This window comes from Penaeus monodon, chromosome 9 (genome assembly GCF_015228065.2).
Source record: "Penaeus monodon isolate SGIC_2016 chromosome 9, NSTDA_Pmon_1, whole genome shotgun sequence".
Taxonomy (NCBI): Eukaryota; Metazoa; Arthropoda; class Malacostraca; order Decapoda; family Penaeidae; genus Penaeus; species Penaeus monodon.
Genome location: NC_051394.1, coordinates 4,359,109 through 4,366,163, shown reverse-complemented (window position 1 = coordinate 4,366,163; position 7,055 = coordinate 4,359,109). Strand labels below are relative to the sequence as shown.

Sequence of the window (7,055 nt, the reverse complement as noted above, 5' to 3'; positions counted from 1 at the left end):
AGCACACCCAGACACACGTCCGCTCTCGCTGGAGTCAACGGGGAAACTAACCAATTGACGCTCTGACGCAGTGACGCTACCGTTGGGGGTGGGTGGGTGGGTGGGAGGGTGAGGGTACAGGGGCCAGGGGTGAGTAGGGTCAGGAAGGGATTTTTGCGATTAGGGAAGACATAGGAAAAGAAAGAGAGAGGGAGAGAGGGAGGGGGGAAAGTAGGCGGGGCCGGTTTCGAAGGCGGGGCTACCTCGGGATATCAGGAGGGGCTAAGTAGTAACTATAAGGATGAGTGATAGTTTCCGTCCGGAATTCTTTCTTTTCTCTCTCTCTTTTTCTCTACATATACATACATATGTATGTATATATATTGATATATATATATATATATATATATATATATATATATATATATATATATATATATATATATATATATATACATGTACACACACACGCACAAACACACACACACACACACATATACACACACACATATACATATATACATACACATATTCTTATATATACATCCATACATATATGTGTATATATATTATATATATCATATATATAAATATATATTCACACAAACATATATATGTATATATATATATATATATATATATATGCGCACACACACACACACACGTACACACACACACACACACACACCACACACACACACACACACACACACACACACATATACATATATATATATATATATATATATATATATATATACATATATATATATATATATATATATACATATACATATATTCTTATATATATACATATATATATGTATAAATACATATATATTCTTATATATATACATATAAAGGCCGCGGTGGCCGAATAGTTAGAGCGTCGGACTCAACACTGTCACGACGGCAATCTGAGTTCGAGGGTTCGAGTCACCGGCCGACGCGTTGTTCTCTTGGGCAATGAACTTCACCTCGATTGCCTACCTAGCCACTGGGTGGCCAAGTCAGCCCAAGTCAGTGCTGGTCCCAAGCCCGGATAAAATAGAGAGAATGATTACCTAAAAAGGTAACACCGGCACTCTCCGTGGAAAGGAACTGGGGACCCTACCACGTACTCACTCCAAGAGCATCACAACATGAAAACTACAATTAAGTATCATGCTGTGACCACGGCGGCTCAGACATGAACCTACTGTTAAAAGAAGAAGATATATACATATACATATATATGTATATACTTATATATACACATACATGTTCGTATATATATATGTATGCACGCACACACACACACACACACACACACACACGCACACACACACACACACACACACACACACACACACACACACGCACACACACACACACACACACACACACACACACACACACACACATCAGCAGCAGCCGCTTGAATCAATCCATAGCAGGACGTAGGCTTCTCCCAATCTTTCCAACTCTGTCTTGCATTTTTTTTTCCCAGTCTTGACCCCCAAATTTTGTTATTTCGCGACGCCACCTTGTCATTGGTCTGGCCCATAGCTTCTTTATGTTATCTATAGTCCAGTCTGTTATTTTCTTTGTCCATCTGTCGTCCTGTCTCGACATATATGACCTGCCTATTACAATTTTTTTAAATTCTGATGCTCACATGTATATCTTCTACTTCTGTCTGTTCCCTGATCCAAGTCGCCCTCTTTCGATCTCTTGGACTAATTCCCAGCATCAACCACTCCATCCCTCTCTGGGCACTTATTAGTTTCCTCTCCAGTAGTTTGGTTGTAGTCTATGTTTCTGATCCATAGGTCATAACTGGGAGGACGCACTGGTTGAAGACTTTTCTTTTCAAACATGATGGCAAGGAACCTCTTATTATGCTACTGTGTCTGCTGAAGGCGCTCCAGCCTAGACTGATGCGTCGCTTAATTTCCTTTTCGCTAAATGTGTTTGTCTGTACAAGTTACCCTAGATATAAAAAATTCCATTACCTCTAGCACTTCGGCTTGTACATGTATCTTTTCGAATTGAACTCTACTGTTGAACTATGATCTTAGACTTTTTCCTGTTCATCCTAAGTCCGACTGACAGGCTTTCTTTATTCAGATTGTTTATTAATTGCTGCATTTCATTTGCAGATTCACTGAAGAGAACAATATCATCTGCAAATCTGAGACTGTTTATTTATTCGTCTCCTATTTTGATATCCTTTCTTTTCCACTCCAGCTTCTTGAATATTTCCTCAAGGCAAGATGTAAACAGTTTTGGTGAGATGGGTACCACCCTAAGACCTTTTTAATTGGTATTTTATCCGTGTGGAACTTGATGGTTGCTGTCCTATCTTCGTATAAATCTTTCAATATTTTATAATATACCTCCTCTACTCCCTGTCTTTGAATAGCTTCTAGTACTGCTGGTATTTGTCAAGTTAAAAGCCATACACAGGGGTTTCTTTTATTCGGTTATTTTTTCTCTTATTTGGGTGAGTGTGTGGGATGTGGTCTGTTGTTGAGAATGCGCTGCGGAAGACTGCCTGTTCTCTAGGCTGGTTAAAATCCTAACTGTCAGAGATGCGAGTTGTGATGACTTTTGTGAACAGTTTGTAAGTGACTAAAAGGAAGGCTTATGGGTCGGAAGTTTTATAGATTTTTTTTATCCCCTTTTTTATGTATCAAAATAATTGTTGCATTTTTCAAGGCTTTCGTAGTTTTCCGTTGAGAAGGCATTTGTTAAAAAGATTGGCTAGTTTCACTGTTGCAATCTCTCCTGCATCTATTATAAGGTCTGTACCAACTCAGTCTTCACTTGGTGTTTTCCCTCTCTTCATGCCTTTAAGTGCTCTTTTTATTTCTTCCGTTGTGATGTTAGGTAAGTCTCTAGTTACCGCGTTCGCTTTTATCCGTGGCTGTTCATTTGAGTTGTATAGACCCACTACTCTGCGTTACTTCTCCGTCTGGTTTCTTTATTGCATACATTTGATTTCTCCCTATTCCGAGTCTCCTTTTAGCTGCTTTCATGCTGGTACCTGAGATCTCTGTTTCATTTATTATTTGAGTACTGAATTTCCGTACATCTTCTCTCTTCTTTTTATTTATAGTCTTTGTTAGTTCAGCTAATTCTATCTTGTCCCTGTTTGACGATACTTTCATGACCCTACTTTTTGCATAAGCTGTTTAGTTTCTACCGAGAGCTTGCTGGAGCTTTGCTTGACGTTCTTACCGCCTACTTCAACTGCAGCTTCCTTTATTATGTCACTGAACTGTTTGTTGATTTGATCAATGTTGAAAAGTGATGTTAAGGTTAAATTCTGTCGCTCTGGTCTTCAGGTTACCTATTTTTTTCTGCGGAATTTATTCCTTTTCCTTATGAGGTGTAATTTAATTTGGCCTCTACACATTATAATATATATATATATATATATATATATATATATATATATATATATATATATATATAGATAGATAGATAGATAGATAGATAGATAGATAGATAGATAGATAAATACTGCATATATATATATGTGTGTGTGTGTGTGTGTGTGTGTGTGTGTGTGTGTGTGTGTGTGTGTGTGTTTATGTGTGTGTGTGTGTGCATGTGTGTATGTACATATATATATATATGTGTGTGTGTGTGTGTGTGTGTGTGTGTGTGTGTGTGTGTGTGTGTGTGTGTGTGTGTGTGTGTGTTTGTCACTATCATTATAGTGCTGATTATCATTTTACTGCAGTAATCAAGCCTCTCTCAATTCAGCTTCACACTTGCTTGATTGGATCCCTTTGTCATCAACCACAGTTTCAGCGTGCTACCAAGTGCTACGGCTCAGGGAAGGCGATGTATCGGTTTCTCTCCGAAAGACCGGCTTCGAGTCAGCAGTCGGAGCGCAGGCGAGGAGATTTGAACTCGGTCCAGTGCTTTAACCACTGGACCATCGACACAATCATACGTATATATATATATATATATATATATATATATATATATATATATATATATATATATATATATATATATATATATATATATATATATATATATATATGTGTGTGTGTGTGTGTGTGTGTGTGTGTGTGTGTGTGTGTGTGTGTGTGTGTGTGTGTATGTGTGTGTGTGTGTGTGTGTGTGTGTGTGTGTGTGTGTGTGTGTGTGTGTGTGTGTGTGTGAACATATGCGCACTGCTTAAACACAGACACCTGACAAAACTTTAACACGCACAGCAGCATACAGCCACCACCCAACATGCCTCTCCAGCCAAATGCTTAATGGCAAAAAGCGTATGAACAGAGAACAGCCTGAAGACAACGGTTTACGTCACTTACACCCATGTAATACAATAAACCAGCTTACTTGCGGGCCGAGGGTGAGGCTTTAGGCATGTGTGGCTAATGCAACAACAGAATGAAAGGAAAGAAATTAAAAAAAAGGAATAGAGGCAATAAAAAATGCATATTTCTGGTGAGAATGTCGAGTTTTTACCTTACACTAACTAACATTACAATAGCATTATGATTATGATAGCTAAAGTAAACGTATTGTTTGCAATACTGAGAATAATAACATTCATAATAACAATAGTATAAGTAGTAACATGCACATAAACATACACACATAGAGACACACACACACACAAATATATAAATATATATATATATATATATATATATATATATATATATATATATATATATATATATATATATATATATATACATATCTAGTTATTTATCCATTTATCGATATCTATCTATATATATTTATCTATTTATCTATCTATATATATTTATATACATATATTATATATACATATATAAACATATATTTGTTTATATACACAGCCACCCACCCACCCACCCACCCACACACACACACATACACACACACACACACACACACACACACACACACACACACACACACACACACACACACAGATGTGTATATATATATACACAATATATATATATATATATATATATATATATATATATATATATATATATATATATATATATATATATATATATATATATATACATGCATGCAATCAAAGAATAAAACAGCAAGGAAGAGCGTCGCGGGCGGCTGACCGGGCAGACAGGTCTCCGGCAGGAAAGGAGGATAAAGCCCAGGTGATAATTAATTGTTAACCAGCTGGAAAACAAAGGATAGAGCAAGGGATGTGGTGTGTGCGTGTGTGTGTGTGTCTTTTATTCGTTTTGTTTTTGTTTCTCCTTTTCTCAACTATCATTCTCTCGCGTTGCTTTTACTTCGTTTATGATTTTGTATCCGGGTTCTGGTCTTTTTCCCTGTCTGCTTCATCCTGTATATATATATATTTTTTTGTATGTGTGTGTCTTTTTGTCTATTTCGTTTTCTCTCTTTCGTTTTGTCGTTTCTTTTCTCTGTTTCTGGTGTTGCTTGTCTGTGTCTCTCTGTTTAGCTGCTTTTCTGTTTATCCTTTTGTTTTGTTTCTTCGTCAGTTGTCTCTCTGTTGTATATATCTGTTTTCTTTTTTCTTTTTTTTGTCTCACGCACACTTTCTCTACTCACTGCTCTCTCTTTCTTCTCTCTCTCTCTCTTTCTCCGCTCCTTCCTTTCTTCCCTCCCTCCTTCCTCCTTCCTCCCCTCTCCCCCTCTCTCCCTCTCATCCCTCACTCCATCCTTCCATCCCCGCTTCGTTCCTCTGCCTCCCTCCTCTCTCCCCATCCTTCTCTTCTCCTTCCCCATCCCTTTCTCCCCTCCCACAGTCTCTCCCCATTCCTCCCTTCCTCCTTTCTCTCCCTCTTTCTCCCTTCTCCTACATCCTTTCTTCTCCTCTCCCTCCTTCCTTCCCCTCTTCTCTTCCTCTCCCTCCCTCCTTCCTTCCCTCCTCCTCTCCCTCTCTCTTTCCCTCCCTCCCATCCTCCCTTCTCTCCCTCTTTCTCCCACACCCTTCCTTCCCTCTCACTCCAGCTCGCCATCTAACTTTGCTCTGTGTGGCAACCATTCAAAAGTCCAAAAACAATAACAGGTTGTAAGCGTTTCTATTTGCACCCGTAGTTTTCCTCAACACTGAAAGACATTGAGTAAATATTCAAATCTAAGTTCGAAGGAACAGCTGGAGAAGAAAGAACTCCTTTTGGGACGCGGGTTGAATTGTGAAAATGATTCCATTACATAACGGTGGGGGGGGGGGGATGGAAAGGTTGGGAGATGTGGATGAATAAGGGGATAGGATGTAAGGGGAAAGGGTGAATGGAAAGGATGAAATAGGAGCAGTAGGGAATAGACAGTAGATTAGTAGATTAAAAATAATACAACCGCGTATTATTTGCCTGATACTTTCGTAGAGTTTATGGATTTATTGATATATTTATTTATTTATTTATCTATCTATCTATTTATCTATCCGTCTATCTATTTATTTATCTATCTATCTATTATTATTATTGTTACTATTTTTTTTTCTTAACGCATAGATTTTTTTTACGCACCTCCAACCAAAAACCCTTTTGATATTAACAGCATATGAAATACTTGCGTTCTGGTAATGTAATCATATTTTTTTACATAAATTACAGAATGGACAACCAAAATACTACCATTCTGCTACCAACTGCACAGGTTCCCAAGCATCGATTTAGTAACCTCCCTACATCCCATTTGGTATACATCAACAGCTAAATGTTACCTGCACAAAACCAGTCTGTTACCTTTCTATTTTCTTTTCTATTACCGAGATATGACTCTCATGATCAAAGGGAAGAAAATATATGTATAATAAAAAAAAAAAAAAATTATTCTTCATATAGAGAAAGACTGAACACCTGAACAATTGCTTGCTTATTCGGAAGAAAGAAAAATAAATAAATCGAAAATGTGGAGACTGAAACAACACTGTCACTATGGCAACTGGATCATAAAAAAATAGAGACAAAGAGAAAAGAAAAAAAAGAAAAAAAGAAATAGACAGGCAGAAAGAAAATCTTCAGCAATCAGATGATAAAACTCGATTAAGAATCGCACGAATCATCAGTTATGTTTATCATGCTTGCAGAAATTATTCCTCTGTCTCAAAGTCTAGCAAGCAGATATCG

The 7,055-nt window shown here is 37.6% G+C and overlaps 1 protein-coding gene across 2 annotated transcripts in view; it reads right to left on the bottom strand.

Annotated features, from left to right (window-relative positions):
• The window catches only part of LOC119576807 (platelet glycoprotein V-like), an 85,516-nt gene extending 85,486 nt beyond the window's left edge, over positions 1 to 30 (bottom strand). For both annotated transcript variants that reach the window (XR_005229081.1, XM_037924452.1), the window contains exon 1: positions 1 to 30. This exon is cut by the window's left edge and continues 560 nt beyond it. The gene's annotated coding sequence lies outside the window, so the exon portion shown is untranslated.
• Positions 31 to 7,055: the final 7,025 nt, after the last annotated feature.